This window comes from Balearica regulorum, chromosome 1 (genome assembly GCF_011004875.1).
Source record: "Balearica regulorum gibbericeps isolate bBalReg1 chromosome 1, bBalReg1.pri, whole genome shotgun sequence".
Classification (NCBI taxonomy): domain Eukaryota; kingdom Metazoa; phylum Chordata; class Aves; order Gruiformes; family Gruidae; genus Balearica; species Balearica regulorum.
The window spans coordinates 153,477,142-153,490,923 of NC_046184.1; positions in this window are offsets into that span (position 1 = coordinate 153,477,142).

Consider the following 13,782-nt stretch of genomic DNA (forward strand, 5'->3'; position numbering starts at 1 on the left):
GTCAAACTCAATGATTTAAGCAACATATAAATTAGGATTTTTATCAAGCTTGCTCTTCCTCTTCTTCATGCAAGTTTCCCAGTCATGCAACATGATGTAAAATAGCAGAAAGCACATAGTCCCCTTATAGGGTAGCAACCCTTTTTAAATGGCATAATAAATTTTATACAACCTTATGATGTCTGCAGACCTGTTTAGAATTTTTTTAATGTATGTATACTTATGTCTTGGCCCTCCAAAGAAATTTATAAAGTGCAAAATTTGTCCTTTTCACACAATCTTTTTGTAAAACTTACCAAGACAAATTTTGCTAGTTTGCAAAACACTCCAGAAACAGTATCAGCATCTCTATGAACTGGCAGAGTTTCATCCATGTTTGACCTAGATATAAGACTTAGCAAAACGTACAAAACTCAGCTCCCTGTCACCAGATTAAGCATAATCAAAGATAATTCTCTGGAGGAACAGCAGATAAGAAAATCCACAGTATTTACAAATCTTGCTTCAAATCTTCATCGGAAATGAAACATGCTTTTAAAAAATCATGAGATTGGCTTTAAAGTCATGAGATTTGAAATATGAATAAATTTGGACTTATTTATCTGCCGTTGAGATTTTGAGCCTCTAGAGTGTGCTCCAGTCATATTTTCAAGCATCTTCTTAGGAACTGGAATGTGTAGATACTTTATTTCCAATGAAGGCTGAGATGCATTCATAAAGCTAATAATTCAGAAGTTGAGGCCATCAAAGAAATGTAAAATTTAAAAAAAAAATCCTAAAATTACATGATTAGCAATACAGTAGAATATTAGAAATGTAATAGAGGAGAAAATAACCAAACTGACAGCAGAAGGCCTCGAAATGCATAAGCATTTCTGAAAAGATTCAGAAAAATTTCTTGTGGTGCCAAGGAACATAAACTCCGAAATTTAGGAGGTAAGTTAGCAGGCCATTTGGTGTACCAGTTCAGTTATCCTCTCAATAAGCATTAATAACAACGAACTGCAGCAAAAAGAGACCTTTTATGAGTTTTAACACTCTACGCCTTTACAAATTCTGAACTGATTCCTCAAATATAAAGAGGATGGGCTTGCAAAAAGTTTTAGATTTGCTTTCCAGTAATTCATTCTCAGGTCCTTTTATCTGCCCTGCAAGGCTCTTCCTACACTATTTTTAACATTTTCAGGCACTTCCCTCCAATATCTAGGGCCAAAGACTTTACTCTTATTTGAGAGAAAATAGGCTTTTTAACAATCATAGAACCACAGAACTGCCCAGGTTGGAAATGACCTTGAAAGATCACCTGGCCCAAGCTTTCGTGGGGAAAGGGAGCCTTGATGAGATTATCTAGCACCCTGTCCAGTCACATCTTGAAAACCTCCAGCAATGGGCACTCTACCCTGACCCTGGGGAGGTTGTTCCAGTGAATGATTGTTCTCACTGTAAAATAATTTCTTTCTTGTATTGAGATGAATCCTCTCCCAGTGCAATTTGTACCTGTTGCCCCTTGTCTTCTCCACACGACAACTTGTGAAGAGAGAGCCTCTGTCCTCTTTGTAGCCACCCCTTAAGTGGCGGCAGGAATACTGTGATGAGATCCCCCATAAGCCTTCTCTTCTCCCTGGAGAAAAGACTGAACTCCTTGAGCCTTTCCTCATAGGGCAGGTTCTCCAGCCCTTTGATCATCTTCATGGGCCTCTTCGGGACCCTCTCCAGTCTGTCCACATCTTTCTTGAGTTGTGGGGACAGAACAGGACACAGTATTCCAGGTGCAGCCGGGCACATGCTAAGCATAGCAGGATGATCACCTCTCTATCTCTGCTTGTAATGCCCCTGCGGATGCAGCCCAGGATCCGATTTGCCTGGGTTGCTGCAGCGGCACACTGCTGACTCGTGTTTGGCTTCTTGTCCACCAGGATCCCAGGTCCCTCTCAGCAAGGCTGCTCCCCAGCTGCACAGATCCTAGCCCATACTCTTTGGTTACTCTGTCCCAGGTGCAGGACTTTGCCCTTGCCTTTGTTAAACTTCATACTGTTCTTGCCAACAGGCTCTTCCAGCCTGTCCAGCTCGCTCTGTAAGATGGCTCTCCCTTCTGACATGTCCACCTCAACACCCAGTTTGGTGTCATCAGCAAACTTGGTGAGGGTGCTTTCAGTCCCACCATCCAGATCATTTATGGAGATGCTGAGCAGCATGGGGCCCACTATTGCTCCCTGGGGGACCCCACTTGTGACAGTCTTCCAGCCTGAGTAAAAACCGTTGATCACCACCCTCTGAGGGTGACCTGTTAGCCAATTTCCTACCCATCTCACAGACCACCCATCCAATCTGTACCTTGCCAGTTTGTGCAGGAGAAGGCTGTGGGAAACAGCGTTGATTGCTTCGCTGAAGTCCAACAAGAGGCTGAAGTTTTAAGAAAAATGCCAAACGTTGCAATGGAATCATGAAGGTCAGTGATCCTGCATCTTCTGACCTGAGCACTAACTCAAGACCAAACTGAGGTGAGACGGCAGTGCCTGTTGGCTCTCTCAAATCCACCCTGAGTCCCAACTGTTCTGTTTACAAATAAGAAAGGAAAATTCTGTATTATGTATTAGGTGTGGAATGCAAATTAATCATGCCAATAATCTTGTAATTTACCCAGCAGTTCTGCAATAAGTATGTAGAATTAACCATGGTAACATGCGTAAGTACATTCAATTAATATTTGTTCATTGACATGACACATTTGCTAACTGAATGACTACGATAATTTGATAAGCTAGACCCTTCTAAGTGGGGGAAACAGGCAGGGTCCTGTGCACACTGCTCAGTCTCAAAGACACCCCATTTATTTTCTATGCAGATGTAAATCTGAACCCACACATTTTAAAAATGTTATTTTTCCTACTGTCCCCAAGTTGAAGGTATAGCACTTCAGATTCTCTTTAAGCTTTGCATGTCACACAGTCAATAAGCTTCAACAAGAATGATGAATACTCTTGCCCCCAACTTGGCCTATACCCCAGTGTCTAAAACACTCCTATAGGTGGTAGATGTACATTGGACTTCTCAGTGTGCACCTGCATTTGCAGCTTATGATGTGTAGGCCATAACTACCAAAAATGAATGTAATGAGATGCCTTCTAATGACCTGGCAATAGTACAAATTACTATCAGATTATTTTTTCTGTAACTTAAATCTACGGATTTACCTATTAATGAAGGCAGTATTTAACTTAGGCCAGTAAATGAGGATGAAAACTCTTCCTTTCTTGCATAATATGAAAGAATAAAAATTCAAACACCCCTTAAAAACTAGATAGGTTCAGATCTGGCAGCTGGTAATTGCTGAATTGTGAAATATGGCTCCCCAATCATAAGATATAAGTCACCCAGCCCTCACGCAGGTAACACTCCCATAGATTTGTTCTGGAGATTTACTTAAGCTCTCACTTCGGTATTCGTGTGTACACACTTTACTGTGCAAAGCCAAGCAGGCTGGAACGCAGCCAGATTTCTTCACACAGTATGGCAACACAGATTTTCTGAGGGAGAAAAACTTCTGCCCAGAGTCTGACAAACTGTTCCAGATGCATAAAGCAGTTCAAAAGTACACAGGTGCGGCAGCAGGGCCAGGAGAGAATGATGAACAAGGGATGGTGAAAATATCGTGGCAGAGACACAGTCAGGAAACAAGCCCACGTGACGGTAGGACTTCAGGGTGTGTGGCAAATCGCTAACAGACTCTTGTACAGAAAAAATTACCAGGAAGTGGCATTGGCTTCCATTTTCCCATTCATACCCTGTGCAGGGCTCCATCAGAATAGCAAACACAATGCCCCAGCTCTAAAACAGTACACAATAGCCCCATACTAGGCCTGTCGATCTTGGAGAGCCTTTAGCTTCTGCAGTCTCTTGATTAGTTCCCTGATTAGGCCTTTTTCATTGCGGTAACACAAAGACGTACTTTTTTACCCAGCGAGTTAGGCTATGTCCTCCCCTCCCTTACACCCGCGGCATGTACTTTAAATGTTAGAAAGACAAGGAGCTTGAAAACATTTCTGAAGCAAGCACCATAATTCAACGCTGTTGTGAATTTCATTATTTAAATAAAATACCATTCATAAGCAAATCTCACGTTGCTCATGAGATTGTGCATCAGCTAGCATTTAGTCAAAGTAATTTTTAGCTGGGCTAAAAGAGAACAGAAAACAGGCTGGTAAATACCAGAAAGCTGGTACTGAGTTCATAGGGCACTTCACACTGGTACAATGTACAAAGAACCAAAATCCTATGCTTTTACGAACCAACTAATGAGGAGTACAACTGAATGTGCACTGCTAGTGAGCTCACTTGGTGATTGACCTTATAATCGTCAACTATAGAAACACATATATGCAGTCAAATAACACATCCATAGAGAATCAAGTTACAAAAAAACCAGGGCATATGATTTTGGCCACTCTAAAAAATGACAGAATTTAAAATACTCAAGAATTATAGTGAAAAGTACAAGGGGGAATCGATGTAAAAGCAGGATGGAATTGGATCCAAGAAGTCTAGGTGAATGACAATGCAATATATGACTTTTCAGCTCTTGGTCACCAAACCAGTCTTGGTAGTATGTGAAAATAATTATTACCTGATAGCCGTTTATTACAACTTATAAGTGAACCATCCCAACAGTTTCTAACCAATCCTCCATAGGAAGGTGCACACACTACTAAATTCTTGTTGCATTTGGTATCGTTTCTGCCAGAGCATGAACTACCTAAAGATGAACTTTCCCTTTTACCACAAAAAATGTGATCTTCAGAAGCTGTCTGAATGCACCGATGATGCAGAGTAAAGATTGGCTTTTGCCTCTGTTTTGTACTGGCTCATGCTCGAGGGCGTGCAAGCACCTGTAACATTCTTCTCAGGGCACGGCAACCAACAAGCCAGTTCCTTTGTTTCCTCATCTCACATGAAAATACTCTGTCCCTCTCTGAGTTCATTAATCCCTGCCTTTGTTTTCCTTCAAAGCTAAAGTCAACTCCTTCCTTACACTCATGCAAAAAACATACAAATTCTGCAGCTGGGTTGCCTGGACTCATATAAATCTCCATGAATTTCTTAATATTATCCAGTAAATTTCTTCTAAGCATTTATCACAATTTGCTATGCTTTTATCTAACACACCAGGCAACTGATTTAAACCTGCTTGATTTTTAGGTTCAGATGGGTAAGAGTTCAACAGCTATGAGCAACGGTAGATGATGTGTAAAGTACAGACTGTGTATTAGCGAGCATTTCTAGCTGTAGGAAAATGTGGGGCAAAAGTCTTGACTTAATTTTTTTTATATATATATATCCTTGTTGCAATACACATTTCCTTGCTCAGCTACAGTAGCATAGGTCACTGACTTTCCCCTAAAAACCTACCAAGAACTAGTCAGGTTCCTAAGCATGACTGTAAGAAGCCACACAAACTGTTCTCACACATCCATGTGATAACTTCTGTATTTTGTGAGATGGTTTTGTGACAATAAAAACATCTCTGATTCTTACAGTTGTTGGCAAATATGACAAAGCCATAAGAAAACAAGTTCAATTTTCTACTAAAACACATGTGAAATTCTGCTCTAAGGCTACATATGTTTATCTGAGCAACTGTACCACAGATTTCTCCAATTTCCTGAACTAATTTTGCGAAACTCAGCTGAGCCAGAACAACTGTGTTTTGGTCTCTTACTAGATATTCCCAATAGAAAGAAAGAAAAAATGGAGTGACTCTTTTAATATGCTGATTACTTCATGATCTCCCTCTCCCCAACCCTCCCGTAACTATCAGCCGCTCTAAACACCAAAGCAGCCATATGTTGATGCAGAATGTCCCTTTATTAAAGAGCTGTCCTTTCCTCTAGATTGACTGCGGGCACAGAAGTTCAGCCTAAAAAGCTCATTTGACATTTGTGTCTAGACATACACTCTTCAACATATTCCGCGTCCATAGATGGGCTTTTGGCTCTCCACACTTCTGACCATCTGTTGGGAGGGCAGGATGCCCACTGAGAAGTTAGCCAGAATCTCTGTCAGTTGCCAAAGGAAGGGGATATATAGTCCTGCGAGTGACATCTGTTTCACCAGAAGCCCTTTTCTCTCTGAACAATGTTTCTGTTTTATCTCAGCCACACTTGTTAAGAATAGCATTTAAAAGACAAACTAATGAAAAACCCTGGAAGGTACTGGAAAGGGAAGGCAAATGTAATGATGGTCAGCATAAGGGCACATTTCACAGACCTATGGAGAATTCTTGTAGTATTAAAATGACGGGACTGTTGGAAGAAAACTAGGTGCTCTGGCTATACAGGCAATCTCATGGCAGATGAAGTGACCAAGGGATAAAGTGAACCACAAAGGACTCACTATAACTTAGCCCAAGACAACAGCTGGGCTCTTAAAGAGAACACTGAAAGGAAAGGCACAACTGAATGATTAGTAAGATAAAGACTTTTCATGTGGATGAAAGATAGGAAAAAGAGCCAGCCATTATATACTCTTAAAAAACTCTTATAGATTCAGTGAGACACTTGACAGTTTGTGTACGGGAGGAGGGACAGCAAATGATGCAGGTTGCCTGTCTTCTGCTCGTAGCCTTAGCACATTGAGCCAAACCGGCTAGAAGTTGAGTCCATAGCATAGAGCAAAAACTATTCAATTCACTAACATTCATGAGATTTCTACAAAAGAACACGAAGGCTCTGACAGTTATGTCCCAAACAGACTTGAGAAGTATTACCAAAAAATGGGAAAGAGAAACTACAACAAAGGAAGAGGCAGAGATCATCGAGGAGTCATTAGTACTTACAGAAATAAAGCGATTAGTATGAGTCATTGACTGTTGTTCCTGGAACGGTCAATGAAAGGAGAGGATATAATCCAACAAGACACAAAACTGGTCTGAAAGCACCATTGACTGTATTCACTGAATCCTTTGCGCATTGAGCACATACCTCACCATGTAGAAATCTACACTGTAGACATCTAAATTCAGCTCTGAGTCTGGAGCTGACTCCGACTCTAAGAGCTGATTCATGATCAGAGGTGACTTGTTCTGGATGTGTGTTTCATCCGAACCTGTAGCTAGGTTGTTAGGGCAGGTACTCTCACTAAAGAGCCTGGAAGTGCTCTGGAGCTTCTCAGCACAGAATACAATATAACTTTTTTCCAATCCAACACCTTGACTCTTTTGGGCCGTTGATAAAAGTCCCATCTCCCTTTCCCTAGAGATTTTTGGTTCTGTGGCAATCACATTTTGGTTGCAGAGCAGCTGCTGAAGTACTACCATTGGTGGACCAATGTTTTAAGGTAAATAATGATTTGGGGTTACCTTAATATGCTTGGCTGCACATTACAGAAATTCAGCAGCTACAACATGAGCAGCTGAACCATCTCTGCACTGAGAGTGGAACACTACCTGTCATGGGATGGAAAGGACAGCTGGGAGCAGTGTCACAGCCATCACTAGGTGAGCATCACCCCTTGTGCGCCAGCACTCTCACTGCTCCTGTTCTTGACATACTGCTGTTAGAAACACATCGTTCTGAGCAATAGGGTTTCCTATTTTACATTTGCAGCAGTACATCATCTGTATAAGAGTAACTGTAAAGTCTAGGTAACACTGTAACACATATATTGTGCAAGAATTACATCAGTATTACAAGAAAAAAATCATAAAGCATCATACAAACTCTTGACAATTATGGGTTCTTTCCCATAATATAAGACACAGGGGAAAACCGAGTTACTCGCAATTAAACTGCCTGGCAGTAAAACCATGGAAATCCTGAATAAAACTGAGCTAACACTTCTAGGAAATAGCGAAGTATGTCCCAAATCTAGACTGCTGAATTAAACTTGAATAATGGAACTTATTACACAAGACCTGCCCTGGCAGAGCTCTTTAGCGTTTGGTCAGAATGGTACAAATAGGTGGCTAGAGGTGAGAAACATAAAGTTAGGCTCAAACAATCATTAGGATTTTCCTTCCTGGTTCTCATTTCCAGGAGATATCCCACTCATTTGAGAGTCTAGAACTGTGCCCATTCCCAAACTGTCTGCTAGCTACATCTCCCTTCAGAAGCTCTGCTCCTAAATTCCCTATTGGCCTGATCCCAGTGAATTTCTGAATTCATATTCCTGGTTTAGCTAAGCTTTTTCCCAAAACTGAAAAGATGGAATATACTCTTTTTTCATCCCAAGCCCTATACATTTTGGAAAGCATGCAGATTCCCAAGTTGGGTTCCAAATGCACATGGTACATGCATAACTTTAACTTCTGAGGTCACCCACCTCAACACATTGAGTATAGAATCTTTAAAAACATCAACAGTGGCACACATCCTTTTTTTTCCCCTAGCATTTTGAATGAAAACTGAAGGTTGAACAGACATTGACAATGAACTGTGAAGTCTTTGGTCAAGGCTGAGACAGACTGGCAGGGCAGTGATTCTCAGCACTGTATTCCTGCTGCTGTCTTTGCCATTTCTGTTGTTATGCAAGGGATGAACTTGATTCCTCAGTCTGGTGCCATCAAAAAACTTATACACTAGTTCTACAAACTGATTTAGGTGGAGCACTAAAACGTCTAACTTTGGATGTTTTTAAACCCAAATCAGTGCCTTGGTTCCTATATAGTGCAGCTTGGAGTGGAAGGGAAACCCAAGTCAGAGCAAGCAGTTTAAAATAGCAGATTTTCTCCTTGCCCTCCCCCAAGAGTGGATATGGATCCACTTGATCCACGTTAGTGGCAGCTGGTCAAGAGCAAACTGGATGTAGACCAGAAGATGCCACACTGTAAAACTGTTTAAATTGGAATTCAAAACAGACACTATGCTCAGTTTGGACTGCCTGAACTAGCCAGTAGTGATGCTGGAGGAAAGAGCATCACTTAGATTTTACAACATATGCACCTCTGAAATTGTTGGGCCTTAATCTGAGCTCCAGCAAGGTGCTAGAATTGCTAGTAGTCACCTACATTGTTCCTTTCAAAAGGCAGCATAAATACTTTTAGAAGATGAGAAAAGGTGACAGTGCCGCTTTTTCTTTGGAGAACAGCTGTCACCTGGTGAGAGAGCATGAATCCACAAGTTCAAGACACATGTAATAAACATATCAGAAATATGATTTTTAAAAGTGAAAAATATTCCTGCTTGATTCTGACATACAGATGAACAAGTAATTGTTCAGGTTATGATTTACGAAACTTGAATACAAATCATAAATTGCACTAAGTTAAGAAAACATTAATAAATGTTACCTCATATTGACAAAATTTCACATAATATTACACTTGTGGAAAGCAAAGAACTATTGTTTTGTATAACCGTACATATCACAACTGCCTGGAATTCTTTCAATACCAATTTACTTATAGCACCAAATTTGGGGGTTATTTCAGCCAAATGGCTCTTACCCACACACAGGGCTTTATTTTCCTAGCATTCCATTGAGGAAAAAACAAAGCATTTTCCAAACATACAACAGATTTATAGCTTGTACTTCTGTTTGTTCATTTTTTGCAGTGGTAATATGCCTTACGACATTAATATATTAGAGCTTTAGTATCAAAGATTTTTCATGGTTGGTATATTAGAGGAACATGTAAGCTTTTGTTTATATATTTCTATGCCCCTGGCTTTTGAAGTAGCCAAGCGCTTCAAATTATACTTTGCCTCACAAACCTTGGAGAATGACAAGAGTCCCGGCAGTTCTCCTAGACTTCATTTTCCCAATGAATATAGACCTACGCACAGACCCGCAAAAGTTCTTAAGAAAGTAACTGCTATTTGAAGTGGATTTCAGCTGCTATCAATAGGAGCCTTTGTGGATCTGGACCAGTATGCCTTATCCAGGATAACAGAAGAAATCTGTTAAGAGCGGATGAACCACACCTGTTGTAATGCAGGTTGGTATCCTAACTACTTGGGTATTCCTCAGCTTCTCAAATGCTTCGAAGTCAAGGCTGCTTTGCAAGTTTGGTCACGTATTTCATTACTGTGACAGGCAGACTATTATTCCCCATGTAGGGAGAAAATTATTTGTGTTTCAAAAAAGGTAACGCATTTTACACACTGAATGGTACTACCCGTCATTTTAAAACCTGGCATGGCTAAAGATTTCAGCATTAACTTTCAGGCCAACATGTGATATCAGACAGTCTCTCATGTCCTGTCTGATTGCTTGAAATAACACATTGCCGTTCCTTTGGGGTTACGCAATTACTTTATGTTGATATAAATAATGGCTGTGGTTTAAGCTTCCTTGTAAGATGCTCCATAAAGCTCGCTAGGGTCTAATTTCACAAACTTCTTCAGAATGACAGCACCAAAACTAAATAAAACACATCTTCTTTTCTCCCTAAAATATACGTGTATGTCTCAGAGAAAGTCTGGTCAATAAAAAGAATATCTGCATGTGAGGATAGTAGATTTTGATGCAAGAATGTCGCTACTACAGCTAGAGTGAGAACACTGCTAGAATAAATACTACTACATAGAGAGGCTTCAGGTTAACACACTGGTTTGCATTGCCTAAAGCTTTTCGCTTTCAGGCCACTGTTTACTCTTGGTACGTTCTGCTCAGAACTGTGTTATTTCAGAAAGTATTCTAATACGCCTAGCAGATAGAGGAAAATGTACTGAAGTTGCACATAAGGCAAGGTCTTCACAGTAACAGACCACATAGCTGAATTTGGGCGGTAACCATTTCTTCAATCCAGCCAACTAGTTATCACTGGCACAGATTTATCTAGTAAAATTACCAATCTAATTAACAAAGTATTTTAGTTTAAAGCTGTTCTGTTTATTTTGGCAAGGTCAGTAAAAAATCACTTCATTCCAATTAGATCAGAACTGGACTTAGATATTGCAGAAGGGATGGCACTGGTGAAGGAGCCTGCAAGAAATGAGGGTGTTCAACAGGCTTTTAGCAGTGTTTAGTTGTTTTAAATGATGTATATAGCATCTACTGGACACAGACAAGAATATGCTATGCTGCTCAAGATTAAATTTAAAGATTTATAAAACGAAAAGGGAACGAGTATTCACTTGTTAAAATATAATACCAAAGTAAAAGACAAAAAGAGATGACACTCATCTGGAGGTGAGTTCACAGGAAATATCACTGATTAATGTCCACCACACTCTCACACTGTATATTCAGTACCATGCGTACAATACCTGAAAGCTTTCCAGGGTACAAACAGAGCTCATAATCCTGCATATATGTATGAAAAGTCTCTCTGTACCAAAAGGATTTTCTTTTCAGCAAACCAGTAGTTTACTATTGAAGCAAAAGGTTTCAGTCAAACAAATTAGACATTCATTCAATATGCCAAAGTGGAAAAAGAAGCAGGGAGGCAAAAAGTTTATTGTTTGGATGAATTTCCAGTTGATGGCATTACAACATTCTCTTCCAGATTCTCCTTTTAACTATTTCACAATTCAGTTTAAAAATGCTTTCCTTACTGTTTTGAATAAAACAATTTCTGATTGAAAACTCACTGTAATCTTGATTAATAGGAACAAAAAAAAAAATCTATACAAAGTACAGAGGTACCTTTAAGGCTGATCTGCTATAAGCTTCCATAAACAGTGGACGGCAGTGATTTATACCTAGGGAAAATCTTACCCTACTTCTTGTTTATTAATATGGAAGTGCTGACCTAGGCAAAAAAAAAAAAGGTATCTATGACTACAAAGTCACCTAGCAACAAGAAATTTCTGGAAGTTGAATCCAGGTAATTCTAATAAACTCACTTTGGATCTGTTGTTACATGAGGATACACTGATACTTTTCAACAGTATTCGTAGCATTTAGACATAAGAGGGAATGTAATAATTTAAAAATGGACTCTCTTCCACACAGTCCATTTTCATATTTAATCCTCTTTTAACTTCACTACATTCCATGTTTCTTATAATGCATATTTATTCTACTCAGAATATACTACTAGTGCCAAAATTATTGACTTTTACACTTCTTAACATCAAAGAAATTGCACAATTACATCAGTCTGGGACCTACATCTGATTTCAGTTTCAACCAAATAAATCCATGTTTTTGTGGAAACATATTAAAAAAAAAAAAAAAAAAGCTTTTGCTTCGAGTCCCACTCAAATATATAGACACAGAGGTCAGGCTGTGGTTCTGGATAGCTGGAGTGGTTCTCTTCAGAGATACACAGAGACTCATTTTTTTAAATGAGACTTTGCATCCTAACAGACAGGGAAATGAGGCAGGTTACCTAAGAAACCACTGATTATTCTAATTATTATATTTAATCCATTACCTTTCAGAATCCTGCAGATTTAAAGACTTAATTTCCTACATAGCAGCAGACTATTTGTGTCAAAAACAATCCCATATATATTTTGTCTCCCTTATTCCAGTGCTCAGAATAATCATCACTGTCCTGCCAGCATCACTTTTTGGGGGAAGACACTTTCACTCACTTGCTTTTAACCGATTTCCTAAGCAAGAATCCTCTCCTATTTCTTTCATTACAGAGATTGTGTGTCCTTTACTAGACCCAAGATAGAGAGCAGTAATTCAAATGGAATGTAAAGATCTAAGATGATGCCTGAAACAACTGAGAATCATTGTTGCTTAAATCAGTTCTAATATAAGCTTACAGAAAGATTATGTTAAAATCTTATATGGTGTGATATACCTTTGATTTCCCTACTTATGTTCTCTACAAGCCTGATGTTTCATTCATGGAAACTGTTTTCTCAAATAGTGAGACGTCATCTGACTTTTTGATCTTATTTAGAGCAACACTGGAAATAATTTTTTCTATTTCAAGTAAATGACATTTTTTAAAGTCTTGGAGAGAAAAAATAAAAATGTCAGTAAAAAGAAAAATACTTTTTAAAAAGCTTAAAAAATGAAAATCAAAATAAGCATCTTGTTTAATAATTTTAAAACATTTAATTTTTAATTCAATGTTTTGAACTATTTTAATGATTTTGAAATAAAACATCATTTTAAGGAAATCAGATTTTCACCTAAAATGTTACACTTTCAGTTTTAAAGCCAAGAAAACATTCTGGGGAAAAAAAAGTTCAAACACATTTTCAGTCAAAAAGTTGGATTTTCCCCACAGTTAATTGGTATTTTCTGATTGAAAATTCAGTAAGGTCTAACTTCAGTCCAATGGCTCAAATACTTTCCCAAAATAATTTTTACATTGTCTTCCCAAATCAGCTGTAGTAAAAACAATTACTAATCCTGTCTCTCCTTTGCTCAGACTCTACCTCCCATTCCAGCAAGAATAAGTAATAGTCTCACCCCAAAACCCCAATTTCAGATTTACATTTTCCTAGAACAGTCTCTTCTTCAAGTCCAAGGAACAGAATAAACCTCAGATGGCACATTTTGAAGTAAGACTTGGCTTATCTGTTAGATGTAATATGTGAACAGATTTATCAGAAAGTATAGATTTCATACATTTTTACCTTCAGTCAATATTCTAGGCAGACAGCAAACAATTAAATGAAATTTGTAACATTTTTCTATACTTTCAAATGATGGCGATCCTTGGCCTTGATGTTACATTTAGCTGTGAACAACTGCATTAGATAGATGGCTATCCAAGTTCAACTGTATATAACATTAGTCAGCATTACTAAGGTTATAGAACTTTACAAATTATGACTGAAGCTTGTGTCTATACATAACTTTTGGGTTAACTAGGGTTGGTTGTTTTTTTAAAATATACTTAATATATACTTAATTAAAGTATATAAAATATAT